This window comes from Mustela putorius, unplaced genomic scaffold (assembly GCF_011764305.1).
Source record: "Mustela putorius furo isolate JIRA1106 unplaced genomic scaffold, ASM1176430v1.1 tig00003972_pilon_pilon_pilon, whole genome shotgun sequence".
NCBI classification, from domain to species: Eukaryota; Metazoa; Chordata; class Mammalia; order Carnivora; family Mustelidae; genus Mustela; species Mustela putorius.
In genome coordinates this window covers 11,229,028-11,254,271 of record NW_025422115.1, presented here as the reverse complement: position 1 = coordinate 11,254,271, position 25,244 = coordinate 11,229,028, and the positions used below count along the sequence as shown (strand labels likewise).

Here is a 25,244-nt window from a genome sequence, read left to right as displayed (position 1 = left end):
CTGCATCAAGTTCTGATAAAAAATACACACATACACCCACCCTTAGGCTCCTATATGAGAAACTCATAAAATGTTCATAGCGTGGTCAGTGTGAAACAAACCTGTGTCTCGGTAACTATTAGATATTTCAGTGAGATGACAATGTACATTCTGTATATTCCATTCTACACACTTTTATAAAGCTAAGTAAACATTATGCTAGATTAAAAGTCTCTGTATCCTGTGTGATTAATTTACTACCTCATTCAGGTATCATAGCTTATACCTTTATATTTATTTTCTTATTTTGTCACTCTTAAGTATGCATTACCTGTACTAAAGATAAATAAATGAAGAAAAAACCCATATACCAAATATGAATCTCAAACTTACCTGAGAAAAACACACATAATGCTTGAACCTTAAAAATTCCCACTATGGAAGATTATTCTAATTCTTTATGGGAACAATTTTTACCAATGCAATAAATTTTGTTCTCTTACTGTCATCCTTTCATGTGTTATCAGAGTATAAATTACTATAATAAAATTTTATAAAACTATGATTTATCCAGACAATGGGTTTTTCAGAAAATCTGAATCTTAGTATACAAATTTTGTTTTGTAATTAATAATAGTATTTAAGTGATTGTTAATAAAAGTCTATCTTGGTATGATTGTCAGTGTAATGCTATTATTCACTAATAATGTCTGCATTTAGAAGAGAATGCTCGACTTATCCTGAAGATATCAATCTCTATGTCCCAAGTAACACATTACCAATATTAGACAATATTTCTAGGAAATGTATTAGCTAATATTTGGTTTAATTTGATGGGATATTTTAAACTTTATACTAAAATGTTATATATGTAGAAAAGTCCATGCATGAAAAGTGTACAGCTAAATAAATTTGCACCATCCAAACAAAACAACTCATCAAGACACAGATCAAAATATAAAATTACAAGCATTCCAGAAACCACCAAGGTGTCTTATTTCCATGCCTATCTCCCCCATGACTTTTCCTGAGTAACTTATTTTCAGATCATAGACTAGTAAATATACAAGAGATATAGGTAAGGCAACTTCAAAATAGAACTAACTAACTGGCATATATAGAACACTAAATCTTCAATGATAATCTTATATTAATGTAATTATAAGTAAAAATGGAATACTTATTGAATTATGGCATACCCTGTACCATTGCAGAGATACAAAACAATTCAAAAGTAATAAAATCAATTCAAAGTATGTTTTTTCATCATGTAGAATTAGTTTATAAATCATTAAGGATCAAGGAGGAAAAACCCTACTTCTTCTAAATACTCCATAATTTAAAAAAATCAATATAGAACTAAGAAAATATATTTATATTAGTAATAGAGAAGATATAAATACTAAACTTGTGCTCATGCAGCTAAAAAGTGCTTACAGAGAAATTTAGAGTGAAAAGCAATATATTAGAGTTGAGGAAGGCTAAAAAAATCAATGAATTATATTTTGCAAGAAGCTAGATGAAGATAGACAAGTACAAATCCAGAAAGATATAAGGAAAAATTAACGAGGTTAAGAGCAGAAAAAAGCAAAATAGAGAGCAGACTTACAAAAGGAAAAAGCAACACCAAAAAAAAAATTGAAATAATATGATTGAAACCCTCCTATCAAGATTAATCAAGAGTGAGAGATAACACAAAATATTAACAGATAAAAGACACAAAGAAGACATTACTAAAGAACTTGCAGTAATTAATATGATGTTTCAAATAAAATGTTCTTCTGACTAGTAAGAATCTTGAGTAAATGATGCAGTCACAAAGAAAGCAAAACTATATAATTACATTTTTATAAAGAAAAAATGAGGGAAAATGTGAAATACACTTTCAGAATAGTTGCCTTTGGGGCAAAGAACTAATCATAAAAGAAGATTCTTTTGTGTTAGTTATATTTTCCCTCTATGTCTGTGTCCTATAATATAGCATCATAATATGGAGAATTTACTGCATAGATATTATGCATCAATGTGCTGTTATGCTGTTTGGATTGAGACAGTATCACCAACTCCATAAATCTGTGAATCTACTAATGGTAACAAATATACAAGTAGAGTCTTGTAAGAATAGGGTTTTTAAATAAAAACAGACCCTATTGTTCCTGCTATCTATATGCCTGTTCAAAGGTTGTTAATGATTGAGGTTCTAGAGTTCATTTTAATATCTGGCAGAGCTAATTTCCTCTTTGATCTGGGATCATTTCTTTCATTTATTTATTTTTAAGTTTAATTTAATTTTTTCAGTGTTCCAAGATTCATTGTTTATGCACCACACCCAGTGCTCTATGCAATACGTAGTTACTCAGTTCTTTAGAATTACCTTCTGTGGTTCTAGATAATCACTATAAATTTTAAAATTATAATAAATGATGACAAAAATAATCTCTACCTCATAAGATTTGTAATAGAACTTTGTCAAGAAAAATTTTGTCTATGCTTAAGTCAGCGACCAATAGGTCCCAGGTAACAAAATTTTCAACAAAGCTTGCCAGGAAATATATAAACCATTTTTCTTAGGGATGTGTATTTCAAGTTTTAGTAAGCAATAATAATGATATGACATTTTTGTGTCTCTCCATTTAATAGCTCTAACATAATATCCTTTTTAAAGGCCTAGAGCAGTATTGAAAATTGAGCTTTTTTGTGTTTCTAAAGAATTATAGAAATTTTAATCATATAAAAACCTGATGGTCTTAAAGAGATCTAACAAAATTTTACATACAACTTTCCATGTTGCAAAAATGAGAAACAATTCATGTCAATACCCAAATATTAAAGTAGAAGCAGAAATATAAAACAATGTGGCCACAAAAACCTTATGAATCATAGAGTTTCTATTCTTAAATTTAAATAATTAAGCAGATGAAGAAATCATAACATCTTGACATATTTGGATTTCACTATGATAATATTGATCCAAAATGAAATTGCTAAAAAATTTTCTTAATAGCATCTTTCTATCAAAGCATAAAATAATTAAAATGAAAGAACTAACTATAAGGATACAATAATGTAGGTAACCTTGATGAAGGTCTCAATGAGGAAAAAGGCACATTATAAAAATATTCTTGAATAAATTTCTGAAAAGATGAACATAGAGACCTCAAGACCTGGTGACACAGACTATAACATACACATATGAGCTTCAAAGGTTCTTTGTTTAGTTACTCACCTCTATTCTCTGAAGTCAAACCCATGATTCTAGTCCTTCTATCTCAGCAAAACATGACAGAGAGAAAAAAAACAAAGAGTATCAGAAAATTTTCAACAGTAAAGTTAACAAAAAGCTTAAATTAGTTCCATTGTCATTATTTGATATAGACATAAAATCTTTTCTTCTTTTAGCCCAAATGAGAATTTCAGTACCCATTAGTTTCTTCTTTCCTTAATTCAATCATTATTTTCTCAGTTTTTACTCAAGAACATATTTTCTTTATATAATTATCTTTCTACAACTTTTGTCCAAAGTAAGCAAATGAAGCAATCTTGGATCACTGATCATATATAAAGGTGCATAGTGACTTATAAAATAAGACATAAATGCCCTTTTCTGGAAAAAAGAGAAAGGACACTAACAGTGCTATTATGTTGTTACTGAGGGGTCATTAAAGACAGCCAGGCCCTGAGAGTCTTATTTGTCCTAGTAGATGGCAACTCATCTGGACCTCAGATTGACATCTGGAATGAGTCCCTCAGCATCCTCAGACAATTGTGCTCATCATTGATCCAGACAAGTGCCCTCCCAACAAATAAGCATTTCCATAGCCAGACTTATGTTGTGCAGGTTTGAATAAAGAACAGCAAATATGTAGCAACTATTTTATTTAGTACCTGACTAATGGGACCTGTATATATAGTATTAAAAATGATACTTTTGATTATTCTAATAAAATTAGGTAAGATTTATCGGGAATATTTTTAAAAATCCTTTAATCAACAAAAATTATAAAGAGCCAAGGAGATACCAACAATAATAAAAATTGTGGTTATAGCATGAGTGGAAGCATATATGTTGTGAATATTTCAGATAAAGATTTAAAAAATCAGTATTTAGCACAGTTGAATTTTGCTAACAAGATTATTTTCATTCAATATAAAATTGTGAAAAAAAGAAATATGGAAATAATTCCCCAAAGTTATTCATTATTTTTTTCTTCTTCATTTTTTAAAAATTTATTTTTTATTTATTTTCAGCATAACAGTATTCATTATTTTTTCACCACACCCAGTGCTCCATGCAATCTGTGCCCTCTATAATACCCACCACATGGTACCCCAACCTCCCACCCCCCCACCACTTCAAACCCCTCAGATTGTTATTCATTATTTTAAAAAGATATTTAAATTTTTAAAAATATTTTATTCATTTATTTGACAGAGAGTGAGAAAGACAGTGAGAGCAGCAACACAAGCAGAGGGAATGGGAGAAGGAAAGCAGGCTTCCTGTTGAGAATTAAGCCTGATGCAGGGCTCAATTCCAGGACCCTGGGATCATGACCTGAGCCAAAGGCAGCCGCTTAACCAACTGAACCACCCAGGTACCCCTAAAAAGATATTTTTAAAAAGGAAGAAATAAGGAGGATTCTTTGTTCTATGTAGGGACATTCACTGGGAAAAATATCTATCATAAAATATTCTTTCTTAATACTCTGAAAAAATGAGCTCATGACTCTGAAACACTGACATCACTAGTAATAAAATGTCATAATTTCAAAAACGCCAGGATAGCCACTCACCTTTCTTCCCTGAAAGTAACTTATTAACTTGAAAAAAACCCCAAAACCAGTAACCTGTCCAAGCTTTTGACCTGCAAAACATTACAAAAAAAATGGATCTGGTAAGATAATGCATTAGATTAATCAAAAATAATTCATAACATTAGTTCTATTTTAATTAATCATACAGACATCTTTTGCCACAAACATCACGTTTGCTTGATCCTTTGTCATTTATGTTATGTCATTTATTCATTTTTTTCTTCTCTGAGTGCTTTACTTTGCAAATGGCCAATAATTCTCTCTGCTGAGCTATTCAAATAAGTATATAGCAGTTATCTTTAAAATTTGAAATTCTAAAGCTGTATTACACCCAGTAAAGAATGAACATACCTCGTGATGTTAAAAATGCCCTGTGATGTAAAAAATGAAAAGAACACAGTAAGGGTATTGTGAGACTGAGGAGTATTATGAAGGGATATTATGAGAGGTATTATGAGGATTATTGATGACCTCAATTGAAAAGTACTAAAAGTGAGTCTTTTTGTCTTTTTTTAAAAAATATTTTATTCATTTATTTATTTAAGAGAGAGAGAGATTGAGAGAGAGAGAACATGAGAGGAGAGAGGTCTATGGGAGAAGCAAACTCCCTGCTGAGCAGAGAGACTGATGTGGGACTCAATCCCAGGACTCTAGGATCATGACCTGAGCCAAAGGCAGTTGCTTAACCAACTGAGCCACCCAGGTGCCCTGCCTTTCTTTCTTTTTATTTTTTCTTTTCTTTTCTTTCTTTTTTTTTTTTTACATTATGCACATGTAATTCACCATTTTAAAGTATACAGTTCAATGGTTTCTAGTAAATGCCATATTGTGCAACATTGCCAAAGTTTATTTTATTTTATTTTTATTGTATACTTTTGAATTTAAATTCAATTAGCCAAGGTATAGTACATCATTAGTTTGAAATGAAATACCACCTTACATTAGTCTTATTTGTATTATGAAAGACCACTCAGCTGGACATCAGCAACCCCAGATGCTTATTCTTATTCTTGAACCAAACAGAATGAGCACAACCAATAAACATTCCACACACCACACTAATGCTCTCAGCAATTTACTACTTGCATTTAGCTTACAGTGAAAAACAGCACAGGTAGACCTTTAACTTGACTTTAGTAAATCTGGTTATAATGGTAATTCCAGAAGCTTCCCAGAATCTTTCTCTTAGAGTAATACAAAAAGTGATATTGCAGTGAGGGAGTTTTTAATTCTGATATATTTATTAAATAACATAGGGAAAAAATCAAGAGTTAAATGTGAAGTTGGATTATGTCACTTAAAATTATTAAATTATTCTAAGATCTATCTGACCATGAGATATTACTTTTACTTGATTAATCTGTAGTTCAGGAGAGAAGATATATGTCCATATTTAAAGTATGGGATCATTACCCTATATAATTCTCTATTTTATTTTATTAGGAGCAACTTCATTTCAATATACACATATACAAACCAAATCTATTCTATGACTTGCCTTCATTAATCAATAAATGTTGCCAAATAGCTAGATTAAAAAAACAACAACAGAAACACCACCCATTCTGGGACACCTGGGTGGCTCAGTCATTAAACATCTGACTTCGGCTCAGGTCATGATCCCAGGGTCCTGGGATCAAGCCCCAGATCAGACTCCCTGCTCTGAGGGGGGCCTGCTTCTCCCTCTCCCACTCCTTCTGCTGTGTTTTTTCTCTTGTCATGACTCTCTCTGTCAAATAAATTTAAAAAATCTTTTTTAAAAAACCACAAACCCTATTCCTCATTACTATTGTCCAAAATAGATTTCCTTTGAAGTCACAAAAAATACCCTACAAAAAGAATACTTTTGTCATTTTCCTGATCTGGCTGACTTCCCAACATCTGAATTCAGTTTAATGCACTATTATTTGCAAGAGCAACAGATATTAATAGCAAATAATTGAAAATGAGAGATGGATATAATAAATACATCTGATTAATACATGTAAAATATTAACCACTACATCCATCAAAAGAATAAATTAGCAACAATTATTATTGGTTAGCTACTTAAAATACACTAATAAGGTGCTAATATTCAAATAAAATTCCTCAAGATAGCAAAATATCTGGAGTCAAGATAATATTTAAGATTTATGAATATAGCACGCACACAAAGAAAAATATAGAGGGACTTATAAGGATAGGCAGATGGTATACTATAAAAGCTATTTCTCAGATCCCCTACAATTAATGTATTCATATCAATATGACACTACTTTTTATCAGTTGACTTATGTATTTGGCTGCTTCCATGTTGGGGACATAGAAAATGAACTTTTGAGACTTCATCAAGATAAAGTAACCTTCTATATAACAAAGGAAAGAGTCAACAAAACTAAGAGGCAATGCACAGAATGGGAGGAGATCTATAAAGATCTATAAAGAACTCCACAAACTCAGCATACACAAAACAGATAATCAAAAAATGGGCAGAAGACATGAACAGACATGTCTCCAAAGAAGACATACAAATGGCTAGCAGACACATGAAAAAATGTTCATCACCATTAGCCATCCAGGAGATGCAAATCAAAACCACATTGAGATACCACCTTACACCGGTTAGAATAGCCAAAATTAACAAGACAGTAAACAGCATGTGTTGGAGAGGATGTGGAGAAAGGGGAACGTTTTAGACTGTTGGTAGGAATGCAAATTGGTTCATTCACTTTGGAAAGCAGTGTGGAGATTCCCTAAGAAATTAAAAATAGAGCTACCCTATGACCCTGCAACTGCACTACTGTCTATTCACCCCCAAAGTACAGATATGGTGAAAAGAAGGGCCATCTGTACCCCAATGTTCATAGCAGCAGTGGCCACAGTCGCCAAACTGAGGAAAGAACCAAGATGCCCTTCAACAGAAGAATGGATAAAGAAGATATGGTCCATATATACTATGAGTATTATGCCCCCATCAGAAAGGATGAATACACAACTTTTTTTTATCAACATGGATGGGACGGAAGAGATTATGCTAAGTGAAATAAGTCAAGCAGAGAGAGTCAATTATCATATGGTTTCACTTACTTGTGGAGCATAGGGAATAACATGGAGGATATTAGGATAAGCCAAAGAAAAGTGAATTGGGAGAAATCAGAGAGATAAAGCATGAGAGACTATGGACTCTGAGAAACAAACTAAGGGTTTTGGAAGGGAGGGGCTTGGAAGTGGATAAGCCTGGTGGTGGCTATTAAAGAGGGCACATATTGCATGGCAGTGGGTGTGGTGTATAAACAATGAATCCTGGAACACTGAAAAAAATAAAATTAAATTAAGATGTTAAAAAATTTTAAAAAAGCTATTTCTCAGTTTGAGGTAAACTGGACTTATGGTGAAATTTGAGTGATAATTCTTTCTCCCAAACTACTACATACTTTCTAAAACAAAACAAAACAAAATGGACAGTGCAAATAAATTTCCACCCTTATTCTACTCAAAATGTACAATGTACAAAATTCCCTTTTGTACATGAGGCAAGATGAAGGAAAAAATGTAACCCATCAACCTTAAAACTGACTGGCAGAGGACCATATGTTAGGAGAAACACAGAAAAAATTTAAGTCTATTCTGAAGAATGCATAGAAGATGATGACATATTTCATAAGCAAAATGGAAAGGCTTATAAGCATGAACAAAATAGTAATTCTAGAAATTAAAACTAAGTAAATTTATTAAAAAAATAGAGGGAGCAAAATGACAAAGTAGGAAATCCCTCATGTGCTCCAAGAAAAATAGTGATCTGGCAGCCATTTATGGATAAAAGTGCCTTTGTGGGAGCTTTGGGCTCCATGTAGGAGACTGTGAAACTCCAGTGAGGCCCAAGACTAAAGAAAGCTGTTTTTAGAAGGCAGGTCCATGCCCTAATGATAGGCTCTTTAAACATGGTCCTCGCTGCAGACTGAAAAATCCTGCCATGGACTCAGCTCCAACCCAGCTTGGTTGTGGTCTTGAAAGCAGCCTCATACACCAAGAGATCCTAGAAGAGTTATGCCCATTGGTGTCCCTGGTAGTAATATTCCAATCTTTGTGAATACTGAAGTGGCCCTATGGCTTGGCCCTCTAGACCTGCTCTGCCACACTCTGGAGTAACTCTTGACCACTCATGGACATGAAAGGAAACCAACCTATCTCTTCCCCTGGTAACCAGGCCACTGACTTTAGTCTCAATTGTAGATCTTGACATAGCCCTAAGACCTGGCTCCTGTTCTGCTGTACGATAGCCTAGAATCACCCCTGCATCCCTTGCCTGCCCAGGAGCCCTGTGATGCATTTCAGGATTCCTAGTAATAGTTCCATTGATATCAGTCTTATCTATGGACACTGAAGTGGCCCTGAGACTTAGTTCCAGCCCTATTTTATAATGTCTTGGGGCAGTTCTACCCACACAGGGAACCAACAGTAAACATACTGTCCAAGGCCCTGATTATAGGTAATATAATTAATAAATTATATTACACAATATAAATAAATTATATTAAACAATAAATTGATTGTGGACCCAGAAAAAACTCTGTGACTTGGCCCCAGCCCCTTTTTGACTATGATCCTAGAGGCAGTCCCACTGACCTGTTGATCCCACAGGAACCTTGCTTGCTTGACCCCTCATTAATAGGCCTGCTAGTCATGAACCCCACTGTAGATATGGCAGTGGCCACATAACCAAATTCAAGCCCTGTTCAACCGGGATCCCAGAAATAGTCCTGTAAGCCTGTGGAGTTAGAAGAAGACTCTTTACTTACTAAAAACTGTATACAAAGGAAGGAAGGGGTATTTTTTTCCTTTGAATCTGCAGACATCAGTGCTAGTCTACATAAATCATGAATCAAGAATCGGTGAAACATCAAACCACCAAGGGAAACTAATTAAACTTCAGTAAATTAACCCCAAAGAAATGTAGGTTTATGAACTGCCTGACAAAAAATTCAAAACTGTTGGGTAAAGGAAGATGGTGGTAGTGTAGGAGAACCCTAGTCTCATCTTGTCCCATGAATGCAACTAGATATCAATCTCTTAAATACCCCAGATATAGACCTGAAGGGTGACACAGACAACTAAAGGGAGAGAAGAGAACCATTGAAGAAAGTAGGAAATATGGAGACATGGTTTAGGGGAGAAATGGATTGCAGATGCTGCAGAGTGGAAGTCATTGTCAAAGAGAATAGCAAGAGAGATTGGAATACACAGGGGAAAGCACCAAGAGAACATTTACCCAAAGCCATTGAGTTGAAAAATAAGGACTGAATTTTGTGAGTTCTTAAAACAAGTGGAGCTTTAATATTACAGTTTAAAAAGTCAGTGGACTTGGCAGGGCTAGGGCCCAAGTACACTATGCTGCTCCTGAAGAGAAGGCAGGCAAAAATGCAAGGACAGACAGTATGGAAACAGAAATATGAAGAAAATCTGGGGCAAAGTGTATGGAGATTATTTGCTCTTCTTGGAGCACATGTCTGAGCAGAGTTATTCATAGAGATACCTCTCTGGAAACAAAGGAACTGGCCAGAGACATTTCCCTCATCAGCCCCTCAGCATAAACACAGAGCATCTGTGGGAATCAGTGTGGCACTGACACTGGCTATGTAACTTGAGTGCATTATATTCCACCAGCCTGTACTCTGGTGGTACTGCCCTTCTCGTCCCACATGCACCACACCCAGTGTAGTGGGCCCATCCTACAAAAGACCTGTGCCAACCCCTGTCCACACCACATCATCAAAAAGTTCTGTAGGGCCTCAATCTTGTGGAGGTGGTGACAGGTCTCATTTCATAAGTAGACCAGGGCACACCTGGTTAACTTGCTGCATTTGGGTCAAGGACCAATCACTGGCCATAGCAGACAAGGAAAGCTTCTGCAGGTGACTGGCCTGACAGCCAAAATGCAATAGCAGAGCACATACAACACACACCAGAAACATCCCTGAAGTGCCGGGCTCTGGGCACTACATGACTCTTCTTCATAAGGCCATTACTTTCAGGAGCAGTAGTCATAACTGGCTTTTCTAACATAGAGAAGAAGGCATAGATTTAGACAAAATGTGGAGGTGGAAGAAGTTATCCCACATGTAAGTACAAGATAAGGTCATGGCCAGAGATCTAAGCAAAAGATCTATGAGTAATATGCCTGATGGAGAATTTAAAACAATAGTCATAAGGATATTTACTGGACTTGAGAAAAGAATAGAAGATAACAGGAGACCATTATAACAGAAATAAAAGAGTTAAAACAGAACCAAAGATGAAAAATGAAATAAGTAAAATTAGAAATACTCTTGATGAAGACCCGTTCAGCATGCTGGGAAAAGCAGACAAACAGATAGTGCTGTAAAGACAAATTAATGAAAAACAATAAAGCTGAAGAAAAGAGAAAAAAAATTATCCAACACAAGAATAGACTTAGGAAACTCACTGATTCCATAAAACTTAAAAGTCATATTATGGGAATCCTAAAAGAAGAGAGAAAAGGGGGCAAAAGTTTTATATGAAGTAATAATGCCTGAAAATGTCTCTAATATGGGGAAGGACATAGACATCAAAACCCAAGAAAAGGGCTCCCATTAAATTCAACAAAAGCTGACAATCATGTATCATAGTCAAATTAACAAAACACAGACAAGAAAAGATTCCTGAAAGTAGCAAGGGATTAAAATTCCTTAGCTTACAAGAAAAGACAGATCAGGTTTGCAGCAGATCTGCCCACAGAAATGATCCGGTCAAAACAGTAGCAGAATATGTTCAACATGTTGAATGGAAAAATATGCAGTCAAAAATTCTTTATCTGGAAAGGCTGTCATTAAGAATAGAAAGAAAGAAATTCCCAGACAAAGAAAAAGTAAAGGAGTTTGTGACCATTAACCAGCCCTGAAAGTTATTTTAAGTGAGTGGAGAAAAAAAAAAAAAAAAACACGACTAAAGTGACAGACTAGAAAAGAACAGAGAACATCACCAGAAACACCTACTTTACAGGTAATACAATGGAACGAACTTAATTCATATCTATCAACACTCACTCTGAATGTAAATGGACTAAATCCTCCAATTAAGAGACCTAGGGTATCAGAATGGATAAAAAATAATCCACTTATATGCTGCCTGCAAGGGGCTTATTTTAGACCTAAAGATGCCTGAAGATTGAAAGTGAAAGAATGGAGAACAATGATGCTAATGGACATTAAAAGAAACCTGGAGTAACCATACTTGTATCAGACTAGATTTTAAACCAAAGGCTGTAACAGGAGATGAAGAAGGGCGTTATATCATAATTGAGGGCTCTACCCGTCAAGAATATTTAACAATTGTAAATATGTATACTGCCAACTTGGGAGCAGCCAAATATATGAATTAATTAATGAAAAACACAAAGAAACTCATTGATAATAATCCAACAATAGTTGGGGACTTTAACACCTCACTTGCAGCTATGAATAGATCATCTAAGCAGAAAATCAACAAGGAAACAGTGACTTTTAATGAAACACTGGACCAGGTGGACTAACAGATATATTCAAGAACATTTCATCATAAAGTAGCAAAATATACATTCTTTTTGAGTGTACATGGAAAATTCTCCAGAATATATTCACATACTGAGTCACGAGTTAACTCTCAACAAGTACAAAATATCAAGATCATATCGTGCATATTTTCAGACCACAATGCTATGAAACTTGAAATAAACCACAAGAAAAAATTAGAAAAGACCTCAAATACATGGAGATTAAAGAACATCCTACTAAGGAATGAATGGATTAACTAGGAAATTAGAGAAGAAATAAATATATGGAAGCAAATGGAGATAGAAACACAACAGTCTAAAACCTTTGGAATACAGCAAAGGCAGTATTAAGAGGGAAGTATACTGCAATACAGGCCTATCTGAAGAAGAAAGAAGTCTGAAATACACAACCTAAACTTACACCTAAAGGAACTAGAAAAGGAACAGCAACTAAAACCTAAATCCAGCAGAAGAAGGGAAATAATAGATTATTAGAGCAGATCAGGAGGGAGACAAATCATAACAGATTCTTAATTTTAGGAAAAGAATTGAGGATTGCTGCGGGGGAAGAAGTTGGGTTATGAACATTGGGGAGGGTATATGCTATGGTGAGTATTGTGAATTGTGTAAGACTGATGATTCACAGACCTGTACCCCTGAAGCAAATAATACATTATATGTTAATTTTTAAAAAGAAATAAACATTATAGAGAAAAACAAACAAACAAAAACCAGTAGAACAGATCAATGAACTAAAAGCTCATTCTTTGTCAAACTAGAGTAGAGGGGTGTGGGGGGATGGGTTAACCCAGTGGTGGGTATTAAGGAGAGCATGTATTGCATGGAGCACTGGGTGTTATATGTAGACAATGAATCATGGAACACTCTGAGGGTTTTGAAGGGGCGGGGGGTGGGAGGTTGTGTGAGCCTGGTGGTGGGTATTATGGAGGGCACGCATTGCATGGAGCACTGGGTGTGGTGCATAAACAGTGCATTCTGGTACACTGAAAAGAAATTTAAAAAGCAAAAAAAAAAAAAAAAAAGATTTCAAAAAGTAAGCTAAAGTTTGGTAGAATTCCCCAGGGAATCCATCAGGTCCTGTGCTCTTGTTTTTTGGGAGGTTTTTGATCACTGCTTCAATCTCGTTACTATATTTCAGTCTATTCAGGTTGTCAATTTCTTCCTGGTTCAATTTTGGGAGTTTATATTTTTCCAGGAATGCATCCATTTCATCTAGGTTGCTTAGCTTATTGGCATATAAATGTTGATAATAACTTCTGATGATTGTTTCTACTTCCTTGGTGTTAGTTGTGGTCTCTCCCTTTTCATTCATCATTTTATTAATTTGGGCTTTCTCTCTTTTCTTTTGGATTAGTGTGGCCAATGGTTTATTGATCTTCACCAAGACAGCATGGTACTGGCATAAAAACAGACACATAGACCAGTAGAACAGAGTAGAAAGCCCAGATATGGACCCTCAACTCTATGGTCAAATAATCTTTGACAAAACAGGAAAAAATATACAGTGGAAAAAAGACAGTCTTCAATAAATGGTGCTGGGAAAACTGGACAGCTCTATGTAGAAGAATGAAACTCTATCATTCTCTTACACCGTACACAAAGATAAAATCAAAATGGATAAAAGACCTCAGTGTGACACATGAATCCATCAGAATCTTAGAGGAGAACATAGGCAGTAATCTCTTCAACATCGGCCACAGCAACTTCTTTCAAGATATGTGTACAAAGACAAAGGAAACAAAAGCGAAGATGAACTTTTGGGACTTCATCAAGATCAAAAGCTTCTGCACAGCAAAGGAAACAGTCAAGAAAACAAAGAGGCAACCCATGAAATGGGAGAAGATATTTGCAAATGACAGTACAGACAGAAGGTTGATATCCAGGATCTATAATGAACTCCTCAAACTCAACACACACAAAACAGACAATAATATCAAAAAATGGTCAGAAGATATGAACAGACACTTCTCCAATGAAGACATACAAATGGCTAACAGACACATGAAAAAATGTTCATTATCACTAGCCATCAGGGAGATTCAAATGAAAACCACATTGAGATACCACCTTACACCACTTAGAATGGCCAAAATTAGTAAGACAGGAAACAACATGTGTTGGAGAGGATGTGGAGAAAGGGGAACCCTCTTCCAGTGTTGGTGGGAATGCAGGTTGGTGCAGCCACTTTGGAAAACAGTGTGGATATTCCTCATGAAATTAAAAATAGAGCTTCCCTATGAATCCTGTCATTGCACTACTGGGTATTTACCCCAAATATACAGATATAGTGAAAAGAAGGGCCATCTGTACCCCAATGTTTATAGCAGCAATGGCCACGATTGCCAAACTGTGGAAGGAACCAAGATGGCCTTCAACGGATGAATGGATAAGGAAGATGTGGTCCATATACACTATGGAGTATTATGCCTCCATCAGAAAGGATGAATACCCAACTTTTGTAGCAGCATGGACGGGACTGGAAGAGTTATGCTGAGTGAAATAAGTCAAGCAGAGAAAGTCAATTATCATATGGTTTCACTTATTTGTGGAGCATAACAAATATCATGGAGGACAAGGGGAGATGGAGAGGAGAAGGGAGTTGGGGGAAATTGAAGGGGGAGATGAACCATGAGAGACTATGGACTCTGAAAACAATCTGAGGGTTTTGAAGGAGCGAGGGGTGGGAGGTTGGGGGAACCAGGTGTTGGGTATTAGAGAGGGCATGAATTGCATGGAGCACTAGATGTGGTGCAAAAACAATGAATACTGTTATGGTGAAAAGAAATAAAAAAAATTAATGAACTAAAATGCAAAAAAAAAAAAGTGAGCTAAAAAAAGAACTAATGATGGACTGTATGGTGACTAACATAACATAATAAAATAAAATAAAAAAGAGTTGGTTCTTTGAAAGAGTTAATAAAATTGATAAACACCTAGCCAGACTTATCAAAAAGAAAAGAGGACCCAAATAAATAAAATCACGAGTGAAAGATGAAAGATCACAACTAATACCAGAGAAATATAAAAGAATATTATAAAAATTATACCAAAAAACTGGACAATCTGGAAGAAATGGACAAATTCCTAGGAAAATATAAATTACAAAAACTGAAACAGGAGTAGAAAATTTGAACAGACTAATAACCAGCAAAGAAACTAAATCAGTAATAAAAAATCTCTGAACAAACAAAAATCCAAGGCCAGATAGTTTCCCAGGGGGAATTCTACCAGACATTTAAAAAAAAGTTTATACCTATTCTTCTGAAACTTTTCCAAAAAATAGAAATGGAAGGAAAACTTCCAAATTCATTCCATAAAGATAGCATTACCTTGATCCCAAAACCAGACATAGACCCCACTATAAAAAGAGAATTAAGGAAAAAAAAAAAAGAGAATTACAGGCCAATATCCCTGATGAACATGAATGTAAAAGATCTCAACAAAATACTAGGAAATCGAATTCAACATTATATTAAAACAATTATTCACCACGATCAAGTGGGATTTATTCATGACCTGCAGTATTGTTTCAATATTGCAAATCAATCAACATATGCACTACCTTAATAGAAGAAAGGACAAAGATATATGATTCTCTCAATAGATGCAGAAAAAACATTTGAGAAAATACAACACCCGTTCTTGTAAAAGCCCCCAAGAAAGTAGGGATAGATAGAAAATAGCTTAACATCATAGAGTTCATACATGAAAAAACTACAGCTAATACCATCATCAATTGGGATATATGTATCCTCCCATAATCAGGAACAAGACCAGGATGTCCATTCCCACCATTATCATTTAACATAGTCCTGTCAAGCAGAGAGAGCCAAGTTTTAGCCTCAGCAATCAGACAACAAAAAGAAACACTGATTCAAAAACGAATGATGTATTTTATGGTGACTAACATAACACAATATAAATTAAAACAAACAAACAAGTAAGAAATAAAAGGCATCCAAATTGGCAAAATTAAGTCAATCTTTCACTATTTGTACATGATATGATACTTGATGTAGAAAATCCAAAAGACTCCACCAAAAATGGCTAAAACTAATACATGAATTTAGCAAAGTGGCAGGATATAAAATAAGCATACAGAAATATGTTGCATTTGTATACAACTATTATAAAGCAGCAGCGATAAAAATAAAGGAATTGATCCAATTTTAAATTACATCCAAAACAATGATACCTAGGAATAAACATAACTAAAGAGATAAAAGATCTGTACTCTGAAAACTATACAACACTTATGAAAGGAATTGGAGAGAACACAAAGAAATGGAAATGCATTCCATGCACATGGATTGGAAGAACAAACATTGCTAAATCTCTATACTACCCAAAGCAATCCACACATTTAAAGCAATCCCTATCAAAATACCACTAGATTTTTTCCACAGATCTAGAACAATCCTAACATTTGTGTTGAACCACAAAAGATCCCAAATAGCCAGAACAGCCCTGAAAAAGAAAAACATAGAGTATGACCCTGCAATTGCACTACTGGGTATTTACCCCAAAGATACAGATGTAGTGAAAAGAAGAGCCATCTGTCCCCCATTATTCAAAGCAGCAATGGCCACAGTCGCCAAACTGTGGAAAGAAACAAGATGCCCTTCAATGGATGAATGGATAAAGAAGATATGGTCCGTATATACTATGAAGTATCATGCCTCCATCAGAAAGGATGAATACCCAACTTTTGTATCAACATGGACAGGACTGGAAGAGATTATGCTGAATGAAATAAGTCAAGCAGAGATAATCAATTATCTTATGGTTTCGCTTATTTGTGGAGCATAAGGAATAACACAGAGGACATTGGGAGATGGAAAGGAGAAGGGAGTTGGGGGAAATTGAAGGGGGAGATGAACCATGAGAGACTATGGACTTTGAAAAACAATCTGAGGGTTTTAGAGGGGCGAGGGGTGGGAGGTTGGGTGAGCCTGGTGGTGGGTATTATGGAGGGCACAAATTGCATGTAGCATTGACTGTGGTGCATAAACATTGAATTCTGTTACACTTAAAAGAAATTTAAAAAATAATAAAAAAAGAAAAACAAAATTAGAGGCATCATGATTCTGGATTTCAAGCTATATTACAAAGTTGTAGTCATCAAGACAGTATGGTACTGGCACAAAAACAGACATGTAGATAAACAGTACAGAAGAGAAAACACAGATGGACCCACAACTATATGGTCAAGTGACCTTTGACAAAGCAGGAAATAAAATGCAGTGGGGAAAAAAAAGACAGTTTTTTCAACAAATGGTGTTGGAGAAATTGGACAGCAACATGTAGAAGAATGAAAATGGGCCATTTTCTTATGCCACACACAAAGATCAAGACCTAAATGTAAGGAAGGAAATCATCAATATCCTAGAAGAAAACATGGGCGGCAACCTCTTCAAACTTGGCTAAACCAACTTCTTTATTTAAATTTAAATTTTATTTATTTTTTAAATTTCTTTTCAGGTTTTGGACAAGATGGCGGGGGAGAAGGAGGAGGCGCCTTTTCAGCCGGTACCCCAAAGTGAGCTGATTACCTACCAAAGAACTCCGATCACCCTTGAAATCAGCCTGAGATCAGAATTATACATGGCTGGATCTCTACAGGGGCAGAAGATGCCAGTGGGCAGGTAAAGCGGAGTGGGAAAGGCAGACTGATATCAGAAGATAAACAAAAGGGGGAGGGAGCCACCAGAGGTGACCGGTGGGAAAGTAATACCCCAATACGAGGCGAGAGTGCCCTGCATCTGGGGACCAGCATTAACTTGGAGACTGGCTAAAAGCACTCCAAAAGAGCAAAGGATCACGGGGGGGAAATTGCGGGAATAGGGGAGGCTAGGGACAGGGGCTTAAGTCCCCGGTCCCAGGACAGCCTCCCCGGTGCTGAGGCAGAAAGAGTGTGGCGGAGAAACCAGCTCTTGGTCCCTAAGCCACCAGTGCACCTGTGAATGTGTGGGTTCTAGTTCCTGTGAGGGGATGGGAGCCACGCTGGTTGGCAGAACGCGCGAGCCCTACCACAAAGCTTGAGATACGCACGCACGTCCCTCATGCTCCCCTGAGTTACAAAGGCCCTGCCGGCGCTCTTTGTCCAGCGCCATTGTTTAGAAGCCTAAGCCGTGAGCCCCAAACTCTTTCCTGACAGAGGTGCGCAAAAGCCCAGCCTGGTGCTTACAGACCAGCGCCCCAGTTCTCAGTGCCTCTTTCATAGCCACCTCTGAAAGAGGTGCGCGCAAGCCAGGCACTCCCAGCCCAGGCCAGCGGCAAAATCTCAGTGTGCCATTGCTGCTTGGAACCTCTCTGGCGGTCAGGAGCTCCCAGACAGCTGCCACTGCCTTGGCTTTAGGTACAAGCAAAAGATCCTGCGCCCCCAGGGTCTGCGACTTGGAACCTGCTCTGCCAGCAGCCAAGGGGGAACTTATTTAGGCTCTGCACCCAGACTGAGGCTTCTCTTTGAGAGGGAGATCAGGGTGCGGTTTGTTTTCCTCCAAAACTACAAAAACCATCAAAGGCGGTCAAGGTGAGAGAAAAAAAAAAGTGAACAAGCATAAAAACCGCCAGGGAACAAAAGCCTGAAAAGAACCCAGTTTCCTCAGAGCCCACCACCTTGAGGGGGGCGGGAGGACTTAACTCAGGAAACATCATTGACTGACAACCCACGTGGCAGGCCCCTCCCCCAGAAAACAAAATAAGAAAGAAAAAAAAAGAGGAAAAACAAAGGACTATAAGAGAACAACCACTACTTCATAGGAAACTTGTATTGTTCACTCGTTCCCACTAATTCAGTTCATTTTTTTTTTTACACATAGGTAATTTTTTAAACCTATTTACCATCACAGCAAGCTGTACAGTACATCAAATTCCATAATACCTTTCTAACCTGAACTTTTTGATACATACACCTGTTTTTCTTTTGCATTTATATTTTTGAATTCCTTTTTTAAAATTTTAGTTTAGTTTAATGTAGTTTATTCCTTTTTATTTTTATCCTCTAATATTCATATACAGTTAAACTTCAAAGTAATCCCCTTTCTCCAATCAATACTACCCCTATAGGGTAGTATTTTTAATCCCCTTTATCTTAGGAAAGTTGAGTCCTTTAACAAAGATATCAAGATACATCCAGGAAGAATCAAAACAACCTTCCTCGCACACACTGAGAATTAATAAGTACTCTCCCATCTTCTTCCACCAGTGTTTCTGTGTTTTTTGTGTTTGTCCTGGTAGCATATAAATGTTACACTTGTGGTTCTTTTTGACGAGCTCTTGGTACCTTTCTTTATTTGCATATATATATTTTTGCATATATATATATTTTTTCTCTTGTCATATACTTGTATCATTCTTTTTATCTCTTTTTGTTTGTCCACTTTGTAAATCTTCTCTTGGGGCCCATCTGGACTGAACCTTCTTCTTAATCTTCCCTTTCTATCCCGTCTCTCTCTCTCTCTTTTTCTTCTTTTCTTTTTCTTTCTTTTGTCTCTCGTTTGGGTGGGGAATCCTGATTGCTCAGAGTGTTCCAGGGAGCACCTTGACTGCACAACAGTTGATATATCCAGCTACATCTGTTCAGTCATCTCCCACCAAAATGACTAGGAGGAGGAATGCCCAACAGAATAAAAATACAGAGGATGGACCTTCTGCAACAGAGCTAACGGCTATCAACATAGACAATATGTCAGAAAGAGAATTCAGGCTAACAATTATCCAGGCAATAGCTAGGTTGGAGAAAGCCATGGATGACCAAACAGAATTGATTAGGACTGAAATGAAAGTGACCACAAAGGATGGTCACAATGTTAGGGCGGAGCTTAAAGCTACCAGGGAGGAGGTTCACAATGCTCTCAATGAGTTCCAATCTAATCTAAACTCTCTCAAAGCTAGGGTAACTGAGACAGAATATAGAATTAGTGATCTGGAAGACAAACAGATAGAGAGAAAGGATCAGGAGGAAGCCTGGAACAAACAGCATAGAAACCACGAAAACAGAATCAGGGAAATAAATGATGCCATGAAGAGTTCCAACGTCAGAATTATTGGAATCCCTGAAGGGGAGGAGAAAGAAAAAAGTCTAGAAGATATAGTGGAACAAGTCCTTCATGAAAATTTTCCCAATCTCGCGAATGGAACCAGCGTTCATGTACTAGAGGCTAAACGGTCTCCACCCAAGATTATACATTCCAAAAAAACATCACGACACCTGATAGTCAAATTGAGGAATTATAATTGTAGGTATAATCTCTTGAAAGCCGCCAGGGCAAAGAGGGTCCTTACTTACAGAGGAAAGCCCAACAGAATAACGTCAGACCTGTCCACAGAGACCTGGCAAGCCAGAAGAGGCTGGCAAGATATATTCAGGGCAGTAAATGAGAAGAACATGCAGCCAAGAATGCTTTATCCAGCAAGACTGACATTCAAAATGGATGGAGAGATAAAGAGTTTTCAAGACCCGGCAAGGCTTAAAAGACTATGCAACCACCAAGCCAACACTGCAGGAAATATTAAAGGGGATTCTATAAAAGAGGAAAAATCCCAAATATAGAGACAGTCTACAGAAAGAAGACTTCAAAGGTAACTCGATGTCAATAAAAACACATCTATCAATAATCACTCTCAATGTGAATGGCCTAAATGCACCCATAAAATGGCACAGGGTTGCAGATTGGATAAAACGACAGGCCCAATCCATATGTTGTCTACAAGAGACCCATTTTGAACCTAAGGATACATGCACACTGAAAGTGAAGGGATGGAGAAGCATATTTCATGCTAATGGGCCTCAAAAGAAGGCTGGGGTAGCGATTCTCATATCAGATAAATTGGACTTCAAACCAAAGACTGTAGTCAGAGATAAAGAAGGACACTACATAATCCTTAAAGGGACTACCCACCAAGATGATCTAACAATTGTAAATATCTATGCTCCCAATATGTAAGCAGCCAATTACTTAAGAAAACTGTTAATCAAGATAAAGAGTCATATTGATATGAATACAGTAATCGTAGGAGATCTTAACACGCCTCTCTCAGAATTAGACAGATCATCGAAGCAGAAAATCAAGAAATTAACAAGAGCATTGAATGACACATTGGACCAGATGGACCTCATAGATATATACAGAACATTCCACCCTAAAACAACAGAATACTGAGTCTTCTCAAGTGCCCAGGGAACATTCTCCAGAATAGACCACATACTGGGTCACAAATCAGGATTCAACCGATACAAAAAACTGAGATTATTCCTTGCATATTCAAATGCCCCGAGGGTCTGGGGGCTGGGAGCCAAGGATCGGAGCCCCTACCCCGGAAGCCCAAGGTGGCTCGGGCCCACGGCTGCCCCAGGGCCGAGCTCTGAATGCCAGGTCACTGTCCACCACTACGGCCAGGCACACCACCCACCGGCTGCCCTGGGCGAGGTACCCGACTCTCGCCGTGCAGCGCCGCTTCGTCAGGACCCGGTCCCCGGTGCTTGAGAGCCTCCGGAGAGAGGCTCCGACCCAATGGCTGCAAGGGCCTGGCCCTCGCAGATTCCGCCCCGTAGCCCCGTGGAACCCGGCTGTCGCGCGAGCACAAGGAATCCTCTTGCGCTCTTCGCAAGCAGCCTGGTGGGGTCTCCAACGCCTTGGGCGTCTGCGCTGTGGGGCAGGAGCTCAGGCCTCGTCAGCCCGCGGAAACAAGCCAAGTCCCGGGCCTCGAGCAACACCCCGTGGCAGAAGATCACAGAAGCTTCTGAGACCACAAGTCTCACGTCCACTACGTCCGAAGGCCCACGAGACACGCCCAGATGGATCAGGGGGCCTCAGGGTCACCTGATCCTATGGCGGCCACTCTGCGCTTTCCGGGTCTTGCCAGCCACCCGGCCCCACGCTCGCGTCCCCTGCCCCTGGGATGGCTCAAGGGCACCCGCTCCCGGGGTGGCCCACGACGTCTGGACCACGAGGACCGCCACCCCAAGCCCACGGCCTGCTGCAGAGTCACTGCTGGGCTACCCGCTTCCCAAGGCGTCTCGGGCCTCCCTCCGAGCCCAGAGGCTTCCGCTCACCTCTGCTGCATGTCGACACACCGAGGACCTAGCCGGCCAGGCCCGCCGAAGGACACGAGGGGACGAGGATGGCGAAGCCCTGGCTCCCGGGGAGCTGTCCTGGGAAGAGGATGGGGGCGGTGGGCCGGCTCGAGTGCCAGGACACCCCCGTGGGCACGCGAAGAGGCGCCTAGGCTCCGGGCCCAACGCGCGGAGACGCTCGCGCGTTCGTTCTCCTCTAGCGCCCAGCTGCAGCGCGCCCTCAAATGCCCCGAGGGTCTGGGGGCTGCTGCTGATCCCCGCACGGTCCCCTGCACTGGGCCTCAGCGTAATCCTATTGAGCATGATTTTTAGGTCATCATCGCTCTTCGAGACCATATGAGTTCTCATCATTGACCCAAGCAAGCCGGGGGCGACGCGTGAGGTCCCTGCCCACCCGGAACCCCTCCTTACCGAGGGAGCGGTCGGGATGGCGCCATGCCCCGGCGATCCGAGACACGGGCCCTTTGGGCGGGGCTGGGAGAAGCCAGACTTGGTCGTCAAGGCGAGATCCTCCCTGCGGGACGGGGTTCTAAGGACAGAGGGAGAGGCCAGCCGTCAGAACGGCCTGCTCTGTGGCTCGTGCCCCATGCGGCCACGATCGGTCACGCCCGGAGCCCTGGCCGCTGCTGGCCAGGCGGGTGGAGGAACGAACGACCCAAGGCTCGGAGCCGCCGCAAGCAAGGAAAAGGGCCCCGGGGAGCCGCTGTACATCCCTGGGCCTCCAGAACCTGTGGAGATCAGGGCCCCTGTGGGAACCACCCCTTGCTAAGAAAGGCCCCAGAACGTGGGCGGGAACACTAGGTTATCGAGTGCCCCCCCCTCCCGATGCCTCCCGGGCCCCGAGCCAACGGGGGCGGCCCCAGAACTTATGGCCAGGCAGACGCCAACCCCAGATTGGCCCGGCTGCCGTCCGTGCATCCGGGCGCTGGCACTCGCAGCCAACGTTGGCCCCCATGCCCAGACGGTCCACGTCTGGAGAGGGAGTCGCGGGTCACGGTCTCCCGTCAGCGGAAGGCAGGGGACCAATGCCCTCCCTGCAACAGGGTCCAGAGTCTCCCCGCGTGGCGGCCCCTCCTCTGGGGGCCTGGCCCGACAGGCTCTCGCCCAATGCCCGCTGTGGCCTGGGGCTCGCCCATTCTTGCCCATGTCCAGCCAAACCATGCTCCATCGGCAGCCCAAGCAAACATCGAGGGCTGTACTTCAGCAGCCTCCCAGGCTCCCAAAGTCCTTGCGAGTCTGGTGCCTAGGGCAGGAGCTCTGCCCGCTCCAGCCCCAAGAAACATGCGCTGGGGTTGGCTCGAGCAACCGCCACTCGCTGAGGGGGACAGAAGTCCCTGACGCCAAGGGTCTCCCGACCCGTCTCCTCACGGGCGCACAGGACACCAAGGGAGGTCCAAGGAGGCCTCAGGGCCACGCGGATCTATGGCGGCATCCCCCCGGGATCCAGTCCCGGCCAGTTCCCGCGGCCCAACGTTCGCGTTCCCTGCACCTGGGATGGCTCAAGGGAGCCTGATCACGCGCAAGCCAACGCTGTGTGGACAACGGGGGCCTCCACCCGTAGCTCAGTGGTGGAGCCAGAGCCCCGTGCCGGGACTCTGGCTTCGCGGACGACGCCCATGGCGCCTGCCGTCTCCCGCCAGGCCCAGAGTCTCCCACTCACCTGTCGTGGCCAACGCCGCGCCTACCACCTGGCGCCCAAGGCCTGCTGCAAGACACAAGGAGACAAGGGTTCCTAAGGCATGGCTCCCAGGGAGCTGTCCAGGGGAGGGGAGGGGATTCAGTCTCTAGGCCGGGTGGGCTGCCTCCACACCGCGAGGGGCCCCTGACGTGCACGGGCTTTCCAGGGCAGGAGCAGGGATCCCCGGGGGATGCTTGGCCTCAAGCTCCCAAGGGCAGCGCCCCTCCAGGGCCCCGAGGCTCCGGGGGATGCTGATCCCGGCACAGACGCCTGCATTGGGCCTCAGCGTAATCCTATTGAGCATGATTTTTAGGTCATCATCGCTCTTCGAGACCATTTGAGTTGTCATCATTGACCCAAGCAGGTTGGCGGCGATGCGTGCGGTCGCGTCGCCCCCCCAGAACCTGCTTACCGGGGCTGCGTGGAGGACTGCGCCATGAGCCGGGGTCCTGAGACATTGGACCTGTGGGCAGGGCCGGGCCAGGCAAGACGAGCTGGTGCGGGCGATCTCCCCGCGTGTGGATGCGGTTTTCTGAGGAGAGACGCAGAGACCAGCTGTCCAAAAGCCCTGGTCCGGGGCACCGGCGGACGGCCGAGGGCTACCTTTCCCAACGTCCTGGCCGGTGGGGGCCGGGCATACGGCCGACCCACGCATGGCTGATGTGCGAGACGACGGAGCAGGGCCCAGGGCCCCAGCTGCCCTTACCAGGGCATCCCCAAACAAGGGAGATCTAGGCCCCTGTGTCAGCACCACCGTCGGCAGAATGGTCCGTGAACGTGGCACGGAGCACAGGGTTTTGGCGTGTCCCCGCTGTCACCCCCTTGCACGTGAGCCGAGGGGGGCGGTCAGGGACTTTTGGCCAGGACGCCGCCCACCCCCCCATGGTCCCACCTGGGAGCCAAGGATCGGAGCCCCTACCCCGGAAGCCCAAGGTGGCTCGGGCCCACGGCTGCCCCAGGGCCGAGCTCTGAATGCCAGGTCACTGTCCACCACTACGGCCAGGCACACCACCCACCGGCTGCCCTGGGCGAGCGAGGTACCCGACTCTCGCCGTGCAGCGCCGCTTCGTCAGGACCCGGTCCCCGGTGCTTGAGAGCCTCCGGAGAGAGGCTCCGACCCAATGGCTGCAAGGGCCTGGCCCTCGC

At 40.9% G+C, this 25,244-nt stretch overlaps 1 long non-coding RNA gene and 3 other non-coding genes across 4 annotated transcripts; all 4 read right to left on the bottom strand.

Moving 5' to 3' along the window:
• Positions 1-3,204: 3,204 nt before the first annotated feature.
• On the bottom strand, positions 3,205-24,627 carry LOC123389322. The gene is made up of 6 exons (XR_006603928.1): positions 24,511-24,627; positions 24,081-24,125; positions 22,832-22,949; positions 22,400-22,498; positions 4,770-4,840; positions 3,205-3,243 (listed from the first exon to the last, which is right to left on the bottom strand). It is a non-coding gene; the product is annotated as an uncharacterized LOC123389322 (long non-coding RNA).
• On the bottom strand, positions 3,695-3,761 carry LOC123389409. The gene has a single exon (XR_006604015.1). It is a non-coding gene; the product is annotated as a small nucleolar RNA SNORD109A (small nucleolar RNA).
• Positions 22,697-22,777, bottom strand: LOC123389441. The gene has a single exon (XR_006604043.1). It is a non-coding gene; the product is annotated as a small nucleolar RNA SNORD115 (small nucleolar RNA).
• Positions 24,376-24,456, bottom strand: LOC123389351. Its single transcript, XR_006603962.1, has one exon. It is a non-coding gene; the product is annotated as a small nucleolar RNA SNORD115 (small nucleolar RNA).
• Positions 24,628-25,244: the final 617 nt, after the last annotated feature.